This window comes from Anomaloglossus baeobatrachus, unplaced genomic scaffold, assembly GCF_048569485.1.
Source record: "Anomaloglossus baeobatrachus isolate aAnoBae1 unplaced genomic scaffold, aAnoBae1.hap1 Scaffold_2452, whole genome shotgun sequence".
In the NCBI taxonomy this organism is placed as follows: Eukaryota; Metazoa; Chordata; class Amphibia; order Anura; family Aromobatidae; genus Anomaloglossus; species Anomaloglossus baeobatrachus.
This window is the reverse complement of record NW_027442067.1, coordinates 133,161-156,100: the sequence shown is the minus strand read 5'-3', so window position 1 is coordinate 156,100 and position 22,940 is coordinate 133,161. Positions and strand designations below refer to the sequence as shown.

The window sequence follows — 22,940 nt, the reverse complement described above, 5'->3', positions numbered from 1 at the left end:
TTGTCACCCAAGCCAACCCTTGAAAAGGCTGCTTTGCAGAGCCAAAACAAGAAGAATGGTGCGTTTTGCAGCCGCCGCCCACTGCAATGAATCTGAATAACTCCTCCTTTAGGGCGCAAGCAACTCCCCTCCCCCTTGCAGTCTTTCCAATTCACGATACAAAAAGACGGACAGGACAGGTTGCCTGACTTTCCGTCACTGCCACCCTTTGCCATCCTTACCCGTAGAAAGCCCTTTCATCATCCCCAAACCCTAATCTTTTCCCTTTCCTTCCCAGCCCCCAAACCCTGCCCTCTGTACCTTTCTCACCACCCGCTTCCCTTCTCCTGTCATCCCCCTACCACCCGGGAAAAAAAGAGATTGCCCCCTCCTTCCACTAGCCCACCCTCCCACCCAAAGAACAACTTCTTCTGCGCAGCTTGTTTTCTAGGCAGCAGCGCTATTGTGATGTCATTGGGGGGCATTGTGACAAGCCGCCAGTGTTCCGTCTCTTCATGTTGTGCACAGTTCAAACGGAAAATACATCAACAGGCAGACTACAGAAAAGCTTACTATCAAAGGTTAGAGGGGGGCTTTCTCAGAGGGCTTTTTACAGTTTTTCTATTCCCAATTAGCCGTTTAAGTGTACTTATTGAAAGTAGTAATTCTTTCATAGGCCGCCCTTTCTTAGTATTTGACGTTCCTTATATTGCGGTATGAGGCTTCGCAGTAGGTTGCAAACATTCATCACCCATGACTGTCCCCAATTGAGCTCAGAAGCTCAATGTCTATCATGACCTCTCTTTTAGAATGTCCAAGAGCAAGCAAACTATTCCTCCAGGAGAGGGCGCCAACAGACTACTAAAGAGATCATCATTACTCAAAGAAAACCCCAAAAACCAATGCATGATAGGAATAAACAGGTAACTTTCTTTGGAGTGGAAGCGGAGAGATCGCACCAGATGCCAATTCTAGATGTTATCACACCTGTGGTCACTGCAGCAGCAGGTGAATCCACTTTGTCCAAAAGGGATCTATTCCATTCAATTGCAAATGATCTAGATAAGACAGAGAACTGCAGCACGGGGACATAGCCGAGTTGGTCAGGTTGAGTGGTGATGAGTTTGCTATTTGGATGAATAAAGAAAGTCAAAAGTGTGAAAGATAAAAAACAAAAGGAGGAAGTGTGAAAAGTGAATGGGCCAAATTGAGGTGCATATGAAGACGTATGCTTTCTTCCAATTCATTAAATCGGGCTAATATGAATCAGGTGAATTGAGTTCTGCTTTTGGAAACTGGGTTAAGAAGGGGTGCACCGTTCCTGGAGGTACTGCAATACCAGGTCAATGCGTGGAGTGGACAGAGCAAGCTCTTTTTCCATCTCCCTGTTCTAAAAATCCATTTAATATATGGTCCCCAGATAGGGGACGTATCAGATATTAAACTGATAAGAACAGATACTACACTTGATCTTAGCCAAAAGGCCGAGAAGCGATAACCAGAATTGGTTTGGGCCTCGAGTGGCACCCTGGCCTATGCCGGACACATCTTAGGGAGAGAGAGCGAGAGGGAGACAAACCCACGCCTACACAAGACATTTTGTCACCCAAGCCAACCCTTGAAAAGGCTGCTTTGCAGAGCCAAAACAAGAAGAATGGTGCGTTTTGCAGCCGCCGCCCACTGCAATGAATCTGAATAACTCCTCCTTTAGGGCGCAAGCAACTCCCCTCCCCCTTGCAGTCTTTCCAATTCACGATACAAAAAGACGGACAGGACAGGTTGCCTGACTTTCCGTCACTGCCACCCTTTGCCATCCTTACCCGTAGAAAGCCCTTTCATCATCCCCAAACCCTAATCTTTTCCCTTTCCTTCCCAGCCCCCAAACCCTGCCCTCTGTACCTTTCTCACCACCCGCTTCCCTTCTCCTGTCATCCCCCTACCACCCGGGAAAAAAAGAGATTGCCCCCTCCTTCCACTAGCCCACCCTCCCACCCAAAGAACAACTTCTTCTGCGCAGCTTGTTTTCTAGGCAGCAGCGCTATTGTGATGTCATCGGGGGGCATTGTGACAAGCCGCCAGTGTTCCGTCTCTTCATGTTGTGCACAGTTCAAACGGAAAATACATCAACAGGCAGACTACAGAAAAGCTTACTATCAAAGGTTAGAGGGGGGCTTTCTCAGAGGGCTTTTTACAGTTTTTCTATTCCCAATTAGCCGTTTAAGTGTACTTATTGAAAGTAGTAATTCTTTCATAGGCCGCCCTTTCTTAGTATTTGACGTTCCTTATATTGCGGTATGAGGCTTCGCAGTAGGTTGCAAACATTCATCACCCATGACTGTCCCCAATTGAGCTCAGAAGCTCAATGTCTATCATGACCTCTCTTTTAGAATGTCCAAGAGCAAGCAAACTATTCCTCCAGGAGAGGGCGCCAACAGACTACTAAAGAGATCATCATTACTCAAAGAAAACCCCAAAAACCAATGCATGATAGGAATAAACAGGTAACTTTCTTTGGAGTGGAAGCGGAGAGATCGCACCAGATGCCAATTCTAGATGTTATCACACCTGTGGTCACTGCAGCAGCAGGTGAATCCACTTTGTCCAAAAGGGATCTATTCCATTCAATTGCAAATGATCTAGATAAGACAGAGAACTGCAGCACGGGGACATAGCCGAGTTGGTCAGGTTGAGTGGTGATGAGTTTGCTATTTGGATGAATAAAGAAAGTCAAAAGTGTGAAAGATAAAAAACAAAAGGAGGAAGTGTGAAAAGTGAATGGGCCAAATTGAGGTGCATATGAAGACGTATGCTTTCTTCCAATTCATTAAATCGGGCTAATATGAATCAGGTGAATTGAGTTCTGCTTTTGGAAACTGGGTTAAGAAGGGGTGCACCGTTCCTGGAGGTACTGCAATACCAGGTCAATGCGTGGAGTGGACAGAGCAAGCTCTTTTTCCATCTCCCTGTTCTAAAAATCCATTTAATATATGGTCCCCAGATAGGGGACGTATCAGATATTAAACTGATAAGAACAGATACTACACTTGATCTTAGCCAAAAGGCCGAGAAGCGATAACCAGAATTGGTTTGGGCCTCGAGTGGCACCCTGGCCTATGCCGGACACATCTTAGGGAGAGAGAGCGAGAGGGAGACAAACCCACGCCTACACAAGACATTTTGTCACCCAAGCCAACCCTTGAAAAGGCTGCTTTGCAGAGCCAAAACAAGAAGAATGGTGCGTTTTGCAGCCGCCGCCCACTGCAATGAATCTGAATAACTCCTCCTTTAGGGCGCAAGCAACTCCCCTCCCCCTTGCAGTCTTTCCAATTCACGATACAAAAAGACGGACAGGACAGGTTGCCTGACTTTCCGTCACTGCCACCCTTTGCCATCCTTACCCGTAGAAAGCCCTTTCATCATCCCCAAACCCTAATCTTTTCCCTTTCCTTCCCAGCCCCCAAACCCTGCCCTCTGTACCTTTCTCACCACCCGCTTCCCTTCTCCTGTCATCCCCCTACCACCCGGGAAAAAAAGAGATTGCCCCCTCCTTCCACTAGCCCACCCTCCCACCCAAAGAACAACTTCTTCTGCGCAGCTTGTTTTCTAGGCAGCAGCGCTATTGTGATGTCATCGGGGGGCATTGTGACAAGCCGCCAGTGTTCCGTCTCTTCATGTTGTGCACAGTTCAAACGGAAAATACATCAACAGGCAGACTACAGAAAAGCTTACTATCAAAGGTTAGAGGGGGGCTTTCTCAGAGGGCTTTTTACAGTTTTTCTATTCCCAATTAGCCGTTTAAGTGTACTTATTGAAAGTAGTAATTCTTTCATAGGCCGCCCTTTCTTAGTATTTGACGTTCCTTATATTGCGGTATGAGGCTTCGCAGTAGGTTGCAAACATTCATCACCCATGACTGTCCCCAATTGAGCTCAGAAGCTCAATGTCTATCATGACCTCTCTTTTAGAATGTCCAAGAGCAAGCAAACTATTCCTCCAGGAGAGGGCGCCAACAGACTACTAAAGAGATCATCATTACTCAAAGAAAACCCCAAAAACCAATGCATGATAGGAATAAACAGGTAACTTTCTTTGGAGTGGAAGCGGAGAGATCGCACCAGATGCCAATTCTAGATGTTATCACACCTGTGGTCACTGCAGCAGCAGGTGAATCCACTTTGTCCAAAAGGGATCTATTCCATTCAATTGCAAATGATCTAGATAAGACAGAGAACTGCAGCACGGGGACATAGCCGAGTTGGTCAGGTTGAGTGGTGATGAGTTTGCTATTTGGATGAATAAAGAAAGTCAAAAGTGTGAAAGATAAAAAACAAAAGGAGGAAGTGTGAAAAGTGAATGGGCCAAATTGAGGTGCATATGAAGACGTATGCTTTCTTCCAATTCATTAAATCGGGCTAATATGAATCAGGTGAATTGAGTTCTGCTTTTGGAAACTGGGTTAAGAAGGGGTGCACCGTTCCTGGAGGTACTGCAATACCAGGTCAATGCGTGGAGTGGACAGAGCAAGCTCTTTTTCCATCTCCCTGTTCTAAAAATCCATTTAATATATGGTCCCCAGATAGGGGACGTATCAGATATTAAACTGATAAGAACAGATACTACACTTGATCTTAGCCAAAAGGCCGAGAAGCGATAACCAGAATTGGTTTGGGCCTCGAGTGGCACCCTGGCCTATGCCGGACACATCTTAGGGAGAGAGAGCGAGAGGGAGACAAACCCACGCCTACACAAGACATTTTGTCACCCAAGCCAACCCTTGAAAAGGCTGCTTTGCAGAGCCAAAACAAGAAGAATGGTGCGTTTTGCAGCCGCCGCCCACTGCAATGAATCTGAATAACTCCTCCTTTAGGGCGCAAGCAACTCCCCTCCCCCTTGCAGTCTTTCCAATTCACGATACAAAAAGACGGACAGGACAGGTTGCCTGACTTTCCGTCACTGCCACCCTTTGCCATCCTTACCCGTAGAAAGCCCTTTCATCATCCCCAAACCCTAATCTTTTCCCTTTCCTTCCCAGCCCCCAAACCCTGCCCTCTGTACCTTTCTCACCACCCGCTTCCCTTCTCCTGTCATCCCCCTACCACCCGGGAAAAAAAGAGATTGCCCCCTCCTTCCACTAGCCCACCCTCCCACCCAAAGAACAACTTCTTCTGCGCAGCTTGTTTTCTAGGCAGCAGCGCTATTGTGATGTCATCGGGGGGCATTGTGACAAGCCGCCAGTGTTCCGTCTCTTCATGTTGTGCACAGTTCAAACGGAAAATACATCAACAGGCAGACTACAGAAAAGCTTACTATCAAAGGTTAGAGGGGGGCTTTCTCAGAGGGCTTTTTACAGTTTTTCTATTCCCAATTAGCCGTTTAAGTGTACTTATTGAAAGTAGTAATTCTTTCATAGGCCGCCCTTTCTTAGTATTTGACGTTCCTTATATTGCGGTATGAGGCTTCGCAGTAGGTTGCAAACATTCATCACCCATGACTGTCCCCAATTGAGCTCAGAAGCTCAATGTCTATCATGACCTCTCTTTTAGAATGTCCAAGAGCAAGCAAACTATTCCTCCAGGAGAGGGCGCCAACAGACTACTAAAGAGATCATCATTACTCAAAGAAAACCCCAAAAACCAATGCATGATAGGAATAAACAGGTAACTTTCTTTGGAGTGGAAGCGGAGAGATCGCACCAGATGCCAATTCTAGATGTTATCACACCTGTGGTCACTGCAGCAGCAGGTGAATCCACTTTGTCCAAAAGGGATCTATTCCATTCAATTGCAAATGATCTAGATAAGACAGAGAACTGCAGCACGGGGACATAGCCGAGTTGGTCAGGTTGAGTGGTGATGAGTTTGCTATTTGGATGAATAAAGAAAGTCAAAAGTGTGAAAGATAAAAAACAAAAGGAGGAAGTGTGAAAAGTGAATGGGCCAAATTGAGGTGCATATGAAGACGTATGCTTTCTTCCAATTCATTAAATCGGGCTAATATGAATCAGGTGAATTGAGTTCTGCTTTTGGAAACTGGGTTAAGAAGGGGTGCACCGTTCCTGGAGGTACTGCAATACCAGGTCAATGCGTGGAGTGGACAGAGCAAGCTCTTTTTCCATCTCCCTGTTCTAAAAATCCATTTAATATATGGTCCCCAGATAGGGGACGTATCAGATATTAAACTGATAAGAACAGATACTACACTTGATCTTAGCCAAAAGGCCGAGAAGCGATAACCAGAATTGGTTTGGGCCTCGAGTGGCACCCTGGCCTATGCCGGACACATCTTAGGGAGAGAGAGCGAGAGGGAGACAAACCCACGCCTACACAAGACATTTTGTCACCCAAGCCAACCCTTGAAAAGGCTGCTTTGCAGAGCCAAAACAAGAAGAATGGTGCGTTTTGCAGCCGCCGCCCACTGCAATGAATCTGAATAACTCCTCCTTTAGGGCGCAAGCAACTCCCCTCCCCCTTGCAGTCTTTCCAATTCACGATACAAAAAGACGGACAGGACAGGTTGCCTGACTTTCCGTCACTGCCACCCTTTGCCATCCTTACCCGTAGAAAGCCCTTTCATCATCCCCAAACCCTAATCTTTTCCCTTTCCTTCCCAGCCCCCAAACCCTGCCCTCTGTACCTTTCTCACCACCCGCTTCCCTTCTCCTGTCATCCCCCTACCACCCGGGAAAAAAAGAGATTGCCCCCTCCTTCCACTAGCCCACCCTCCCACCCAAAGAACAACTTCTTCTGCGCAGCTTGTTTTCTAGGCAGCAGCGCTATTGTGATGTCATCGGGGGGCATTGTGACAAGCCGCCAGTGTTCCGTCTCTTCATGTTGTGCACAGTTCAAACGGAAAATACATCAACAGGCAGACTACAGAAAAGCTTACTATCAAAGGTTAGAGGGGGGCTTTCTCAGAGGGCTTTTTACAGTTTTTCTATTCCCAATTAGCCGTTTAAGTGTACTTATTGAAAGTAGTAATTCTTTCATAGGCCGCCCTTTCTTAGTATTTGACGTTCCTTATATTGCGGTATGAGGCTTCGCAGTAGGTTGCAAACATTCATCACCCATGACTGTCCCCAATTGAGCTCAGAAGCTCAATGTCTATCATGACCTCTCTTTTAGAATGTCCAAGAGCAAGCAAACTATTCCTCCAGGAGAGGGCGCCAACAGACTACTAAAGAGATCATCATTACTCAAAGAAAACCCCAAAAACCAATGCATGATAGGAATAAACAGGTAACTTTCTTTGGAGTGGAAGCGGAGAGATCGCACCAGATGCCAATTCTAGATGTTATCACACCTGTGGTCACTGCAGCAGCAGGTGAATCCACTTTGTCCAAAAGGGATCTATTCCATTCAATTGCAAATGATCTAGATAAGACAGAGAACTGCAGCACGGGGACATAGCCGAGTTGGTCAGGTTGAGTGGTGATGAGTTTGCTATTTGGATGAATAAAGAAAGTCAAAAGTGTGAAAGATAAAAAACAAAAGGAGGAAGTGTGAAAAGTGAATGGGCCAAATTGAGGTGCATATGAAGACGTATGCTTTCTTCCAATTCATTAAATCGGGCTAATATGAATCAGGTGAATTGAGTTCTGCTTTTGGAAACTGGGTTAAGAAGGGGTGCACCGTTCCTGGAGGTACTGCAATACCAGGTCAATGCGTGGAGTGGACAGAGCAAGCTCTTTTTCCATCTCCCTGTTCTAAAAATCCATTTAATATATGGTCCCCAGATAGGGGACGTATCAGATATTAAACTGATAAGAACAGATACTACACTTGATCTTAGCCAAAAGGCCGAGAAGCGATAACCAGAATTGGTTTGGGCCTCGAGTGGCACCCTGGCCTATGCCGGACACATCTTAGGGCGAGAGAGCGAGAGGGAGACAAACCCACGCCTACACAAGACATTTTGTCACCCAAGCCAACCCTTGAAAAGGCTGCTTTGCAGAGCCAAAACAAGAAGAATGGTGCGTTTTGCAGCCGCCGCCCACTGCAATGAATCTGAATAACTCCTCCTTTAGGGCGCAAGCAACTCCCCTCCCCCTTGCAGTCTTTCCAATTCACGATACAAAAAGACGGACAGGACAGGTTGCCTGACTTTCCGTCACTGCCACCCTTTGCCATCCTTACCCGTAGAAAGCCCTTTCATCATCCCCAAACCCTAATCTTTTCCCTTTCCTTCCCAGCCCCCAAACCCTGCCCTCTGTACCTTTCTCACCACCCGCTTCCCTTCTCCTGTCATCCCCCTACCACCCGGGAAAAAAAGAGATTGCCCCCTCCTTCCACTAGCCCACCCTCCCACCCAAAGAACAACTTCTTCTGCGCAGCTTGTTTTCTAGGCAGCAGCGCTATTGTGATGTCATCGGGGGGCATTGTGACAAGCCGCCAGTGTTCCGTCTCTTCATGTTGTGCACAGTTCAAACGGAAAATACATCAACAGGCAGACTACAGAAAAGCTTACTATCAAAGGTTAGAGGGGGGCTTTCTCAGAGGGCTTTTTACAGTTTTTCTATTCCCAATTAGCCGTTTAAGTGTACTTATTGAAAGTAGTAATTCTTTCATAGGCCGCCCTTTCTTAGTATTTGACGTTCCTTATATTGCGGTATGAGGCTTCGCAGTAGGTTGCAAACATTCATCACCCATGACTGTCCCCAATTGAGCTCAGAAGCTCAATGTCTATCATGACCTCTCTTTTAGAATGTCCAAGAGCAAGCAAACTATTCCTCCAGGAGAGGGCGCCAACAGACTACTAAAGAGATCATCATTACTCAAAGAAAACCCCAAAAACCAATGCATGATAGGAATAAACAGGTAACTTTCTTTGGAGTGGAAGCGGAGAGATCGCACCAGATGCCAATTCTAGATGTTATCACACCTGTGGTCACTGCAGCAGCAGGTGAATCCACTTTGTCCAAAAGGGATCTATTCCATTCAATTGCAAATGATCTAGATAAGACAGAGAACTGCAGCACGGGGACATAGCCGAGTTGGTCAGGTTGAGTGGTGATGAGTTTGCTATTTGGATGAATAAAGAAAGTCAAAAGTGTGAAGATAAAAAACAAAAGGAGGAAGTGTGAAAAGTGAATGGGCCAAATTGAGGTGCATATGAAGACGTATGCTTTCTTCCAATTCATTAAATCGGGCTAATATGAATCAGGTGAATTGAGTTCTGCTTTTGGAAACTGGGTTAAGAAGGGGTGCACCGTTCCTGGAGGTACTGCAATACCAGGTCAATGCGTGGAGTGGACAGAGCAAGCTCTTTTTCCATCTCCCTGTTCTAAAAATCCATTTAATATATGGTCCCCAGATAGGGGACGTATCAGATATTAAACTGATAAGAACAGATACTACACTTGATCTTAGCCAAAAGGCCGAGAAGCGATAACCAGAATTGGTTTGGGCCTCGAGTGGCACCCTGGCCTATGCCGGACACATCTTAGGGAGAGAGAGCGAGAGGGAGACAAACCCACGCCTACACAAGACATTTTGTCACCCAAGCCAACCCTTGAAAAGGCTGCTTTGCAGAGCCAAAACAAGAAGAATGGTGCGTTTTGCAGCCGCCGCCCACTGCAATGAATCTGAATAACTCCTCCTTTAGGGCGCAAGCAACTCCCCTCCCCCTTGCAGTCTTTCCAATTCACGATACAAAAAGACGGACAGGACAGGTTGCCTGACTTTCCGTCACTGCCACCCTTTGCCATCCTTACCCGTAGAAAGCCCTTTCATCATCCCCAAACCCTAATCTTTTCCCTTTCCTTCCCAGCCCCCAAACCCTGCCCTCTGTACCTTTCTCACCACCCGCTTCCCTTCTCCTGTCATCCCCCTACCACCCGGGAAAAAAAGAGATTGCCCCCTCCTTCCACTAGCCCACCCTCCCACCCAAAGAACAACTTCTTCTGCGCAGCTTGTTTTCTAGGCAGCAGCGCTATTGTGATGTCATCGGGGGGCATTGTGACAAGCCGCCAGTGTTCCGTCTCTTCATGTTGTGCACAGTTCAAACGGAAAATACATCAACAGGCAGACTACAGAAAAGCTTACTATCAAAGGTTAGAGGGGGGCTTTCTCAGAGGGCTTTTTACAGTTTTTCTATTCCCAATTAGCCGTTTAAGTGTACTTATTGAAAGTAGTAATTCTTTCATAGGCCGCCCTTTCTTAGTATTTGACGTTCCTTATATTGCGGTATGAGGCTTCGCAGTAGGTTGCAAACATTCATCACCCATGACTGTCCCCAATTGAGCTCAGAAGCTCAATGTCTATCATGACCTCTCTTTTAGAATGTCCAAGAGCAAGCAAACTATTCCTCCAGGAGAGGGCGCCAACAGACTACTAAAGAGATCATCATTACTCAAAGAAAACCCCAAAAACCAATGCATGATAGGAATAAACAGGTAACTTTCTTTGGAGTGGAAGCGGAGAGATCGCACCAGATGCCAATTCTAGATGTTATCACACCTGTGGTCACTGCAGCAGCAGGTGAATCCACTTTGTCCAAAAGGGATCTATTCCATTCAATTGCAAATGATCTAGATAAGACAGAGAACTGCAGCACGGGGACATAGCCGAGTTGGTCAGGTTGAGTGGTGATGAGTTTGCTATTTGGATGAATAAAGAAAGTCAAAAGTGTGAAAGATAAAAAACAAAAGGAGGAAGTGTGAAAAGTGAATGGGCCAAATTGAGGTGCATATGAAGACGTATGCTTTCTTCCAATTCATTAAATCGGGCTAATATGAATCAGGTGAATTGAGTTCTGCTTTTGGAAACTGGGTTAAGAAGGGGTGCACCGTTCCTGGAGGTACTGCAATACCAGGTCAATGCGTGGAGTGGACAGAGCAAGCTCTTTTTCCATCTCCCTGTTCTAAAAATCCATTTAATATATGGTCCCCAGATAGGGGACGTATCAGATATTAAACTGATAAGAACAGATACTACACTTGATCTTAGCCAAAAGGCCGAGAAGCGATAACCAGAATTGGTTTGGGCCTCGAGTGGCACCCTGGCCTATGCCGGACACATCTTAGGGAGAGAGAGCGAGAGGGAGACAAACCCACGCCTACACAAGACATTTTGTCACCCAAGCCAACCCTTGAAAAGGCTGCTTTGCAGAGCCAAAACAAGAAGAATGGTGCGTTTTGCAGCCGCCGCCCACTGCAATGAATCTGAATAACTCCTCCTTTAGGGCGCAAGCAACTCCCCTCCCCCTTGCAGTCTTTCCAATTCACGATACAAAAAGACGGACAGGACAGGTTGCCTGACTTTCCGTCACTGCCACCCTTTGCCATCCTTACCCGTAGAAAGCCCTTTCATCATCCCCAAACCCTAATCTTTTCCCTTTCCTTCCCAGCCCCCAAACCCTGCCCTCTGTACCTTTCTCACCACCCGCTTCCCTTCTCCTGTCATCCCCCTACCACCCGGGAAAAAAAGAGATTGCCCCCTCCTTCCACTAGCCCACCCTCCCACCCAAAGAACAACTTCTTCTGCGCAGCTTGTTTTCTAGGCAGCAGCGCTATTGTGATGTCATCGGGGGGCATTGTGACAAGCCGCCAGTGTTCCGTCTCTTCATGTTGTGCACAGTTCAAACGGAAAATACATCAACAGGCAGACTACAGAAAAGCTTACTATCAAAGGTTAGAGGGGGGCTTTCTCAGAGGGCTTTTTACAGTTTTTCTATTCCCAATTAGCCGTTTAAGTGTACTTATTGAAAGTAGTAATTCTTTCATAGGCCGCCCTTTCTTAGTATTTGACGTTCCTTATATTGCGGTATGAGGCTTCGCAGTAGGTTGCAAACATTCATCACCCATGACTGTCCCCAATTGAGCTCAGAAGCTCAATGTCTATCATGACCTCTCTTTTAGAATGTCCAAGAGCAAGCAAACTATTCCTCCAGGAGAGGGCGCCAACAGACTACTAAAGAGATCATCATTACTCAAAGAAAACCCCAAAAACCAATGCATGATAGGAATAAACAGGTAACTTTCTTTGGAGTGGAAGCGGAGAGATCGCACCAGATGCCAATTCTAGATGTTATCACACCTGTGGTCACTGCAGCAGCAGGTGAATCCACTTTGTCCAAAAGGGATCTATTCCATTCAATTGCAAATGATCTAGATAAGACAGAGAACTGCAGCACGGGGACATAGCCGAGTTGGTCAGGTTGAGTGGTGATGAGTTTGCTATTTGGATGAATAAAGAAAGTCAAAAGTGTGAAAGATAAAAAACAAAAGGAGGAAGTGTGAAAAGTGAATGGGCCAAATTGAGGTGCATATGAAGACGTATGCTTTCTTCCAATTCATTAAATCGGGCTAATATGAATCAGGTGAATTGAGTTCTGCTTTTGGAAACTGGGTTAAGAAGGGGTGCACCGTTCCTGGAGGTACTGCAATACCAGGTCAATGCGTGGAGTGGACAGAGCAAGCTCTTTTTCCATCTCCCTGTTCTAAAAATCCATTTAATATATGGTCCCCAGATAGGGGACGTATCAGATATTAAACTGATAAGAACAGATACTACACTTGATCTTAGCCAAAAGGCCGAGAAGCGATAACCAGAATTGGTTTGGGCCTCGAGTGGCACCCTGGCCTATGCCGGACACATCTTAGGGAGAGAGAGCGAGAGGGAGACAAACCCACGCCTACACAAGACATTTTGTCACCCAAGCCAACCCTTGAAAAGGCTGCTTTGCAGAGCCAAAACAAGAAGAATGGTGCGTTTTGCAGCCGCCGCCCACTGCAATGAATCTGAATAACTCCTCCTTTAGGGCGCAAGCAACTCCCCTCCCCCTTGCAGTCTTTCCAATTCACGATACAAAAAGACGGACAGGACAGGTTGCCTGACTTTCCGTCACTGCCACCCTTTGCCATCCTTACCCGTAGAAAGCCCTTTCATCATCCCCAAACCCTAATCTTTTCCCTTTCCTTCCCAGCCCCCAAACCCTGCCCTCTGTACCTTTCTCACCACCCCGCTTCCCTTCTCCTGTCATCCCCCTACCACCCGGGAAAAAAAGAGATTGCCCCCTCCTTCCACTAGCCCACCCTCCCACCCAAAGAACAACTTCTTCTGCGCAGCTTGTTTTCTAGGCAGCAGCGCTATTGTGATGTCATCGGGGGGCATTGTGACAAGCCGCCAGTGTTCCGTCTCTTCATGTTGTGCACAGTTCAAACGGAAAATACATCAACAGGCAGACTACAGAAAAGCTTACTATCAAAGGTTAGAGGGGGGCTTTCTCAGAGGGCTTTTTACAGTTTTTCTATTCCCAATTAGCCGTTTAAGTGTACTTATTGAAAGTAGTAATTCTTTCATAGGCCGCCCTTTCTTAGTATTTGACGTTCCTTATATTGCGGTATGAGGCTTCGCAGTAGGTTGCAAACATTCATCACCCATGACTGTCCCCAATTGAGCTCAGAAGCTCAATGTCTATCATGACCTCTCTTTTAGAATGTCCAAGAGCAAGCAAACTATTCCTCCAGGAGAGGGCGCCAACAGACTACTAAAGAGATCATCATTACTCAAAGAAAACCCCAAAAACCAATGCATGATAGGAATAAACAGGTAACTTTCTTTGGAGTGGAAGCGGAGAGATCGCACCAGATGCCAATTCTAGATGTTATCACACCTGTGGTCACTGCAGCAGCAGGTGAATCCACTTTGTCCAAAAGGGATCTATTCCATTCAATTGCAAATGATCTAGATAAGACAGAGAACTGCAGCACGGGGACATAGCCGAGTTGGTCAGGTTGAGTGGTGATGAGTTTGCTATTTGGATGAATAAAGAAAGTCAAAAGTGTGAAAGATAAAAAACAAAAGGAGGAAGTGTGAAAAGTGAATGGGCCAAATTGAGGTGCATATGAAGACGTATGCTTTCTTCCAATTCATTAAATCGGGCTAATATGAATCAGGTGAATTGAGTTCTGCTTTTGGAAACTGGGTTAAGAAGGGGTGCACCGTTCCTGGAGGTACTGCAATACCAGGTCAATGCGTGGAGTGGACAGAGCAAGCTCTTTTTCCATCTCCCTGTTCTAAAAATCCATTTAATATATGGTCCCCAGATAGGGGACGTATCAGATATTAAACTGATAAGAACAGATACTACACTTGATCTTAGCCAAAAGGCCGAGAAGCGATAACCAGAATTGGTTTGGGCCTCGAGTGGCACCCTGGCCTATGCCGGACACATCTTAGGGAGAGAGAGCGAGAGGGAGACAAACCCACGCCTACACAAGACATTTTGTCACCCAAGCCAACCCTTGAAAAGGCTGCTTTGCAGAGCCAAAACAAGAAGAATGGTGCGTTTTGCAGCCGCCGCCCACTGCAATGAATCTGAATAACTCCTCCTTTAGGGCGCAAGCAACTCCCCTCCCCCTTGCAGTCTTTCCAATTCACGATACAAAAAGACGGACAGGACAGGTTGCCTGACTTTCCGTCACTGCCACCCTTTGCCATCCTTACCCGTAGAAAGCCCTTTCATCATCCCCAAACCCTAATCTTTTCCCTTTCCTTCCCAGCCCCCAAACCCTGCCCTCTGTACCTTTCTCACCACCCGCTTCCCTTCTCCTGTCATCCCCCTACCACCCGGGAAAAAAAGAGATTGCCCCCTCCTTCCACTAGCCCACCCTCCCACCCAAAGAACAACTTCTTCTGCGCAGCTTGTTTTCTAGGCAGCAGCGCTATTGTGATGTCATCGGGGGGCATTGTGACAAGCCGCCAGTGTTCCGTCTCTTCATGTTGTGCACAGTTCAAACGGAAAATACATCAACAGGCAGACTACAGAAAAGCTTACTATCAAAGGTTAGAGGGGGGCTTTCTCAGAGGGCTTTTTACAGTTTTTCTATTCCCAATTAGCCGTTTAAGTGTACTTATTGAAAGTAGTAATTCTTTCATAGGCCGCCCTTTCTTAGTATTTGACGTTCCTTATATTGCGGTATGAGGCTTCGCAGTAGGTTGCAAACATTCATCACCCATGACTGTCCCCAATTGAGCTCAGAAGCTCAATGTCTATCATGACCTCTCTTTTAGAATGTCCAAGAGCAAGCAAACTATTCCTCCAGGAGAGGGCGCCAACAGACTACTAAAGAGATCATCATTACTCAAAGAAAACCCCAAAAACCAATGCATGATAGGAATAAACAGGTAACTTTCTTTGGAGTGGAAGCGGAGAGATCGCACCAGATGCCAATTCTAGATGTTATCACACCTGTGGTCACTGCAGCAGCAGGTGAATCCACTTTGTCCAAAAGGGATCTATTCCATTCAATTGCAAATGATCTAGATAAGACAGAGAACTGCAGCACGGGGACATAGCCGAGTTGGTCAGGTTGAGTGGTGATGAGTTTGCTATTTGGATGAATAAAGAAAGTCAAAAGTGTGAAAGATAAAAAACAAAAGGAGGAAGTGTGAAAAGTGAATGGGCCAAATTGAGGTGCATATGAAGACGTATGCTTTCTTCCAATTCATTAAATCGGGCTAATATGAATCAGGTGAATTGAGTTCTGCTTTTGGAAACTGGGTTAAGAAGGGGTGCACCGTTCCTGGAGGTACTGCAATACCAGGTCAATGCGTGGAGTGGACAGAGCAAGCTCTTTTTCCATCTCCCTGTTCTAAAAATCCATTTAATATATGGTCCCCAGATAGGGGACGTATCAGATATTAAACTGATAAGAACAGATTTTGATTTAATGAAGCTTTCCAAAGCACCGCAAAAAATGCATGACCGAAGTCACACCAAAAACAGTGCAAAGGCTAGGATTCGTGTGGACCCCTCCGTGAGGAGAGGGTCCCCAAAAATCAACCCCGTCCCTCCGAGCCAGAAGGCCACAGCAAGGGTCAGGGATCTTCGGTGCTCCCCCAAGCCGAAGCCTGGTTGAGCCTTGTCGTTGCTCCCAGCGTCCACCCAGGCATCTTACCCAAGTGGAGTAGAGAGCTACTAGTTGTTGGTTTCGCAGCCGAAACTGCCCGGACCGTCAACCGGTGTTGGTTTCTCAGCCCAAGGCTAACCGGACCTCCAACCGGGTGTTGGTTTCTCAGCCGAAGCTGACCCGGACCTCCAACCGGGTGTTGGTTTCTCAGCCGAAGCTGACCCAGACCTCCAACCGGGTGTTGGTTTCTCAGCCGAAGCTGACCCGGACCTCCAACCGGGTGTTGGTTTCTCAGCCCAAAGCTGAACGGACCTCCGACCATGATTATAAAAATTTCCCTTCCTAGCCAGAAGGCCGGGATAGAGCAATATGCTCAGAAAGTATGAAAGGGCAAGGTACGGTGTGCTACAGAGCCCAAGGCTCGCCGGGGTCCCAAGCCAGCAAGCTCAGACTCACTCCAGGGTCGTCAGTCCTGGGGCACATTGCACCATAGCCCCCACACTTACTCAGTCTAATAGCCTCGATCCTGGTAGGGCCATGTTTTCCTCTAGATGAATATACTATACATCAAGAGTACTAGCAAGCGCAACCTTCCAGTGTGCATTGCATCTGCCGAGCCTCACAGATACTACACTTGATCTTAGCCAAAAGGCCGAGAAGCGATAACCAGAATTGGTTTGGGCCTCGAGTGGCACCCTGGCCTATGCCGGACACATCTTAGGGAGAGAGAGCGAGAGGGAGACAAACCCACGCCTACACAAGACATTTTGTCACCCAAGCCAACCCTTGAAAAGGCTGCTTTGCAGAGCCAAAACAAGAAGAATGGTGCGTTTTGCAGCCGCCGCCCACTGCAATGAATCTGAATAACTCCTCCTTTAGGGCGCAAGCAACTCCCCTCCCCCTTGCAGTCTTTCCAATTCACGATACAAAAAGACGGACAGGACAGGTTGCCTGACTTTCCGTCACTGCCACCCTTTGCCATCCTTACCCGTAGAAAGCCCTTTCATCATCCCCAAACCCTAATCTTTTCCCTTTCCTTCCCAGCCCCCAAACCCTGCCCTCTGTACCTTTCTCACCACCCGCTTCCCTTCTCCTGTCATCCCCCTACCACCCGGGAAAAAAAGAGATTGCCCCCTCCTTCCACTAGCCCACCCTCCCACCCAAAGAACAACTTCTTCTGCGCAGCTTGTTTTCTAGGCAGCAGCGCTATTGTGATGTCATCGGGGGGCATTGTGACAAGCCGCCAGTGTTCCGTCTCTTCATGTTGTGCACAGTTCAAACGGAAAATACATCAACAGGCAGACTACAGAAAAGCTTACTATCAAAGGTTAGAGGGGGGCTTTCTCAGAGGGCTTTTTACAGTTTTTCTATTCCCAATTAGCCGTTTAAGTGTACTTATTGAAAGTAGTAATTCTTTCATAGGCCGCCCTTTCTTAGTATTTGACGTTCCTTATATTGCGGTATGAGGCTTCGCAGTAGGTTGCAAACATTCATCACCCATGACTGTCCCCAATTGAGCTCAGAAGCTCAATGTCTATCATGACCTCTCTTTTAGAATGTCCAAGAGCAAGCAAACTATTCCTCCAGGAGAGGGCGCCAACAGACTACTAAAGAGATCATCATTACTCAAAGAAAACCCCAAAAACCAATGCATGATAGGAATAAACAGGTAACTTTCTTTGGAGTGGAAGCGGAGAGATCGCACCAGATGCCAATTCTAGATGTTATCACACCTGTGGTCACTGCAGCAGCAGGTGAATCCACTTTGTCCAAAAGGGATCTATTCCATTCAATTGCAAATGATCTAGATAAGACAGAGAACTGCAGCACGGGGACATAGCCGAGTTGGTCAGGTTGAGTGGTGATGAGTTTGCTATTTGGATGAATAAAGAAAGTCAAAAGTGTGAAAGATAAAAAACAAAAGGAGGAAGTGTGAAAAGTGAATGGGCCAAATTGAGGTGCATATGAAGACGTATGCTTTCTTCCAATTCATTAAATCGGGCTAATATGAATCAGGTGAATTGAGTTCTGCTTTTGGAAACTGGGTTAAGAAGGGGTGCACCGTTCCTGGAGGTACTGCAATACCAGGTCAATGCGTGGAGTGGACAGAGCAAGCTCTTTTTCCATCTCCCTGTTCTAAAAATCCATTTAATATATGGTCCCCAGATAGGGGACGTATCAGATATTAAACTGATAAGAACAGATTTTGATTTAATGAAGCTTTCCAAAGCACCGCAAAAAATGCATGACCGAAGTCACACCAAAAACAGTGCAAAGGCTAGGATTCGTGTGGACCCCTCCGTGAGGAGAGGGTCCCCAAAAATCAACCCCGTCCCTCCGAGCCAGAAGGCCACAGCAAGGGTCAGGGATCTTCGGTGCTCCCCCAAGCCGAAGCCTGGTTGAGCCTTGTCGTTGCTCCCAGCGTCCACCCAGGCATCTTACCCAAGTGGAGTAGAGAGCTACTAGTTGTTGGTTTCGCAGCCGAAACTGCCCGGACCGTCAACCGGTGTTGGTTTCTCAGCCCAAGGCTAACCGGACCTCCAACCGGGTGTTGGTTTCTCAGCCGAAGCTGACCCGGACCTCCAACCGGGTGTTGGTTTCTCAGCCGAAGCTGACCCAGACCTCCAACCGGGTGTTGGTTTCTCAGCCGAAGCTGACCCGGACCTCCAACCGGGTGTTGGTTTCTCAGCCCAAAGCTGAACGGACCTCCGACCATGATTATAAAAATTTCCCTTCCTAGCCAGAAGGCCGGGATAGAGCAATATGCTCAGAAAGTATGAAAGGGCAAGGTACGGTGTGCTACAGAGCCCAAGGCTCGCCGGGGTCCCAAGCCAGCAAGCTCAGACTCACTCCAGGGTCGTCAGTCCTGGGGCACATTGCACCATAGCCCCCACACTTACTCAGTCTAATAGCCTCGATCCTGGTAGGGCCATGTTTTCCTCTAGATGAATATACTATACATCAAGAGTACTAGCAAGCGCAACCTTCCAGTGTGCATTGCATCTGCCGAGCCTCACAGATACTACACTTGATCTTAGCCAAAAGGCCGAGAAGCGATAACCAGAATTGGTTTGGGCCTCGAGTGGCACCCTGGCCTATGCCGGACACATCTTAGGGAGAGAGAGCGAGAGGGAGACAAACCCACGCCTACACAAGACATTTTGTCACCCAAGCCAACCCTTGAAAAGGCTGCTTTGCAGAGCCAAAACAAGAAGAATGGTGCGTTTTGCAGCCGCCGCCCACTGCAATGAATCTGAATAACTCCTCCTTTAGGGCGCAAGCAACTCCCCTCCCCCTTGCAGTCTTTCCAATTCACGATACAAAAAGACGGACAGGACAGGTTGCCTGACTTTCCGTCACTGCCACCCTTTGCCATCCTTACCCGTAGAAAGCCCTTTCATCATCCCCAAACCCTAATCTTTTCCCTTTCCTTCCCAGCCCCCAAACCCTGCCCTCTGTACCTTTCTCACCACCCGCTTCCCTTCTCCTGTCATCCCCCTACCACCCGGGAAAAAAAGAGATTGCCCCCTCCTTCCACTAGCCCACCCTCCCACCCAAAGAACAACTTCTTCTGCGCAGCTTGTTTTCTAGGCAGCAGCGCTATTGTGATGTCATCGGGGGGCATTGTGACAAGCCGCCAGTGTTCCGTCTCTTCATGTTGTGCACAGTTCAAACGGAAAATACATCAACAGGCAGACTACAGAAAAGCTTACTATCAAAGGTTAGAGGGGGGCTTTCTCAGAGGGCTTTTTACAGTTTTTCTATTCCCAATTAGCCGTTTAAGTGTACTTATTGAAAGTAGTAATTCTTTCATAGGCCGCCCTTTCTTAGTATTTGACGTTCCTTATATTGCGGTATGAGGCTTCGCAGTAGGTTGCAAACATTCATCACCCATGACTGTCCCCAATTGAGCTCAGAAGCTCAATGTCTATCATGACCTCTCTTTTAGAATGTCCAAGAGCAAGCAAACTATTCCTCCAGGAGAGGGCGCCAACAGACTACTAAAGAGATCATCATTACTCAAAGAAAACCCCAAAAACCAATGCATGATAGGAATAAACAGGTAACTTTCTTTGGAGTGGAAGCGGAGAGATCGCACCAGATGCCAATTCTAGATGTTATCACACCTGTGGTCACTGCAGCAGCAGGTGAATCCACTTTGTCCAAAAGGGATCTATTCCATTCAATTGCAAATGATCTAGATAAGACAGAGAACTGCAGCACGGGGACATAGCCGAGTTGGTCAGGTTGAGTGGTGATGAGTTTGCTATTTGGATGAATAAAGAAAGTCAAAAGTGTGAAAGATAAAAAACAAAAGGAGGAAGTGTGAAAAGTGAATGGGCCAAATTGAGGTGCATATGAAGACGTATGCTTTCTTCCAATTCATTAAATCGGGCTAATATGAATCAGGTGAATTGAGTTCTGCTTTTGGAAACTGGGTTAAGAAGGGGTGCACCGTTCCTGGAGGTACTGCAATACCAGGTCAATGCGTGGAGTGGACAGAGCAAGCTCTTTTTCCATCTCCCTGTTCTAAAAATCCATTTAATATATGGTCCCCAGATAGGGGACGTATCAGATATTAAACTGATAAGAACAGATACTACACTTGATCTTAGCCAAAAGGCCGAGAAGCGATAACCAGAATTGGTTTGGGCCTCGAGTGGCACCCTGGCCTATGCCGGACACATCTTAGGGAGAGAGAGCGAGAGGGAGACAAACCCACGCCTACACAAGACATTTTGTCACCCAAGCCAACCCTTGAAAAGGCTGCTTTGCAGAGCCAAAACAAGAAGAATGGTGCGTTTTGCAGCCGCCGCCCACTGCAATGAATCTGAATAACTCCTCCTTTAGGGCGCAAGCAACTCCCCTCCCCCTTGCAGTCTTTCCAATTCACGATACAAAAAGACGGACAGGACAGGTTGCCTGACTTTCCGTCACTGCCACCCTTTGCCATCCTTACCCGTAGAAAGCCCTTTCATCATCCCCAAACCCTAATCTTTTCCCTTTCCTTCCCAGCCCCCAAACCCTGCCCTCTGTACCTTTCTCACCACCCGCTTCCCTTCTCCTGTCATCCCCCTACCACCCGGGAAAAAAAGAGATTGCCCCCTCCTTCCACTAGCCCACCCTCCCACCCAAAGAACAACTTCTTCTGCGCAGCTTGTTTTCTAGGCAGCAGCGCTATTGTGATGTCATCGGGGGGCATTGTGACAAGCCGCCAGTGTTCCGTCTCTTCATGTTGTGCACAGTTCAAACGGAAAATACATCAACAGGCAGACTACAGAAAAGCTTACTATCAAAGGTTAGAGGGGGGCTTTCTCAGAGGGCTTTTTACAGTTTTTCTATTCCCAATTAGCCGTTTAAGTGTACTTATTGAAAGTAGTAATTCTTTCATAGGCCGCCCTTTCTTAGTATTTGACGTTCCTTATATTGCGGTATGAGGCTTCGCAGTAGGTTGCAAACATTCATCACCCATGACTGTCCCCAATTGAGCTCAGAAGCTCAATGTCTATCATGACCTCTCTTTTAGAATGTCCAAGAGCAAGCAAACTATTCCTCCAGGAGAGGGCGCCAACAGACTACTAAAGAGATCATCATTACTCAAAGAAAACCCCAAAAACCAATGCATGATAGGAATAAACAGGTAACTTTCTTTGGAGTGGAAGCGGAGAGATCGCACCAGATGCCAATTCTAGATGTTATCACACCTGTGGTCACTGCAGCAGCAGGTGAATCCACTTTGTCCAAAAGGGATCTATTCCATTCAATTGCAAATGATCTAGATAAGACAGAGAACTGCAGCACGGGGACATAGCCGAGTTGGTCAGGTTGAGTGGTGATGAGTTTGCTATTTGGATGAATAAAGAAAGTCAAAAGTGTGAAAGATAAAAAACAAAAGGAGGAAGTGTGAAAAGTGAATGGGCCAAATTGAGGTGCATATGAAGACGTATGCTTTCTTCCAATTCATTAAATCGGGCTAATATGAATCAGGTGAATTGAGTTCTGCTTTTGGAAACTGGGTTAAGAAGGGGTGCACCGTTCCTGGAGGTACTGCAATACCAGGTCAATGCGTGGAGTGGACAGAGCAAGCTCTTTTTCCATCTCCCTGTTCTAAAAATCCATTTAATATATGGTCCCCAGATAGGGGACGTATCAGATATTAAACTGATAAGAACAGATTTTGATTTAATGAAGCTTTCCAAAGCACCGCAAAAAATGCATGACCGAAGTCACACCAAAAACAGTGCAAAGGCTAGGATTCGTGTGGACCCCTCCGTGAGGAGAGGGTCCCCAAAAATCAACCCCGTCCCTCCGAGCCAGAAGGCCACAGCAAGGGTCAGGGATCTTCGGTGCTCCCCCAAGCCGAAGCCTGGTTGAGCCTTGTCGTTGCTCCCAGCGTCCACCCAGGCATCTTACCCAAGTGGAGTAGAGAGCTACTAGTTGTTGGTTTCGCAGCCGAAACTGCCCGGACCGTCAACCGGTGTTGGTTTCTCAGCCCAAGGCTAACCGGACCTCCAACCGGGTGTTGGTTTCTCAGCCGAAGCTGACCCGGACCTCCAACCGGGTGTTGGTTTCTCAGCCGAAGCTGACCCAGACCTCCAACCGGGTGTTGGTTTCTCAGCCGAAGCTGACCCGGACCTCCAACCGGGTGTTGGTTTCTCAGCCCAAAGCTGAACGGACCTCCGACCATGATTATAAAAATTTCCCTTCCTAGCCAGAAGGCCGGGATAGAGCAATATGCTCAGAAAGTATGAAAGGGCAAGGTACGGTGTGCTACAGAGCCCAAGGCTCGCCGGGGTCCCAAGCCAGCAAGCTCAGACTCACTCCAGGGTCGTCAGTCCTGGGGCACATTGCACCATAGCCCCCACACTTACTCAGTCTAATAGCCTCGATCCTGGTAGGGCCATGTTTTCCTCTAGATGAATATACTATACATCAAGAGTACTAGCAAGCGCAACCTTCCAGTGTGCATTGCATCTGCCGAGCCTCACAGATACTACACTTGATCTTAGCCAAAAGGCCGAGAAGCGATAACCAGAATTGGTTTGGGCCTCGAGTGGCACCCTGGCCTATGCCGGACACATCTTAGGGAGAGAGAGCGAGAGGGAGACAA

General features: G+C 47.2%; 13 non-coding genes and 3 pseudogenes across 13 annotated transcripts; all 16 read right to left on the bottom strand.

The window, feature by feature from the left end:
- Positions 1 to 1,284: 1,284 nt before the first annotated feature.
- Positions 1,285 to 1,475, bottom strand: LOC142262407 (U2 spliceosomal RNA). The gene has a single exon (XR_012729798.1). It is a non-coding gene; the product is annotated as a U2 spliceosomal RNA (small nuclear RNA).
- Positions 1,476 to 2,862: 1,387 nt separating this feature from the next.
- LOC142262405 (U2 spliceosomal RNA) lies at positions 2,863 to 3,053 on the bottom strand. Its single transcript, XR_012729796.1, has one exon. It is a non-coding gene; the product is annotated as a U2 spliceosomal RNA (small nuclear RNA).
- A 1,387-nt stretch (positions 3,054 to 4,440) lies between these two features.
- On the bottom strand, positions 4,441 to 4,631 carry LOC142262404 (U2 spliceosomal RNA). Its single transcript, XR_012729795.1, has one exon. It is a non-coding gene; the product is annotated as a U2 spliceosomal RNA (small nuclear RNA).
- Positions 4,632 to 6,018: 1,387 nt separating this feature from the next.
- Positions 6,019 to 6,209, bottom strand: LOC142262403 (U2 spliceosomal RNA). The gene has a single exon (XR_012729794.1). It is a non-coding gene; the product is annotated as a U2 spliceosomal RNA (small nuclear RNA).
- A 1,387-nt stretch (positions 6,210 to 7,596) lies between these two features.
- Positions 7,597 to 7,787, bottom strand: LOC142262402 (U2 spliceosomal RNA). The gene has a single exon (XR_012729793.1). It is a non-coding gene; the product is annotated as a U2 spliceosomal RNA (small nuclear RNA).
- Positions 7,788 to 9,173: 1,386 nt separating this feature from the next.
- On the bottom strand, positions 9,174 to 9,364 carry LOC142262401 (U2 spliceosomal RNA). Its single transcript, XR_012729792.1, has one exon. It is a non-coding gene; the product is annotated as a U2 spliceosomal RNA (small nuclear RNA).
- Positions 9,365 to 10,751: 1,387 nt separating this feature from the next.
- Positions 10,752 to 10,942, bottom strand: LOC142262399 (U2 spliceosomal RNA). The gene has a single exon (XR_012729791.1). It is a non-coding gene; the product is annotated as a U2 spliceosomal RNA (small nuclear RNA).
- Positions 10,943 to 12,329: 1,387 nt separating this feature from the next.
- On the bottom strand, positions 12,330 to 12,520 carry LOC142262398 (U2 spliceosomal RNA). Its single transcript, XR_012729790.1, has one exon. It is a non-coding gene; the product is annotated as a U2 spliceosomal RNA (small nuclear RNA).
- A 1,388-nt stretch (positions 12,521 to 13,908) lies between these two features.
- LOC142262397 (U2 spliceosomal RNA) lies at positions 13,909 to 14,099 on the bottom strand. Its single transcript, XR_012729789.1, has one exon. It is a non-coding gene; the product is annotated as a U2 spliceosomal RNA (small nuclear RNA).
- Positions 14,100 to 15,486: 1,387 nt separating this feature from the next.
- LOC142262472 (U2 spliceosomal RNA) lies at positions 15,487 to 15,682 on the bottom strand. Its single transcript, XR_012729852.1, has one exon. It is a non-coding gene; the product is annotated as a U2 spliceosomal RNA (small nuclear RNA).
- Positions 15,683 to 16,366: 684 nt separating this feature from the next.
- On the bottom strand, positions 16,367 to 16,493 carry LOC142262492 (U2 spliceosomal RNA; annotated as a pseudogene).
- Positions 16,494 to 17,880: 1,387 nt separating this feature from the next.
- LOC142262471 (U2 spliceosomal RNA) lies at positions 17,881 to 18,076 on the bottom strand. Its single transcript, XR_012729851.1, has one exon. It is a non-coding gene; the product is annotated as a U2 spliceosomal RNA (small nuclear RNA).
- A 684-nt stretch (positions 18,077 to 18,760) lies between these two features.
- LOC142262490 (U2 spliceosomal RNA) lies at positions 18,761 to 18,887 on the bottom strand (annotated as a pseudogene).
- Positions 18,888 to 20,274: 1,387 nt separating this feature from the next.
- Positions 20,275 to 20,465, bottom strand: LOC142262396 (U2 spliceosomal RNA). Its single transcript, XR_012729788.1, has one exon. It is a non-coding gene; the product is annotated as a U2 spliceosomal RNA (small nuclear RNA).
- Positions 20,466 to 21,852: 1,387 nt separating this feature from the next.
- Positions 21,853 to 22,048, bottom strand: LOC142262470 (U2 spliceosomal RNA). The gene has a single exon (XR_012729850.1). It is a non-coding gene; the product is annotated as a U2 spliceosomal RNA (small nuclear RNA).
- A 684-nt stretch (positions 22,049 to 22,732) lies between these two features.
- Positions 22,733 to 22,859, bottom strand: LOC142262489 (U2 spliceosomal RNA; annotated as a pseudogene).
- Positions 22,860 to 22,940: the final 81 nt, after the last annotated feature.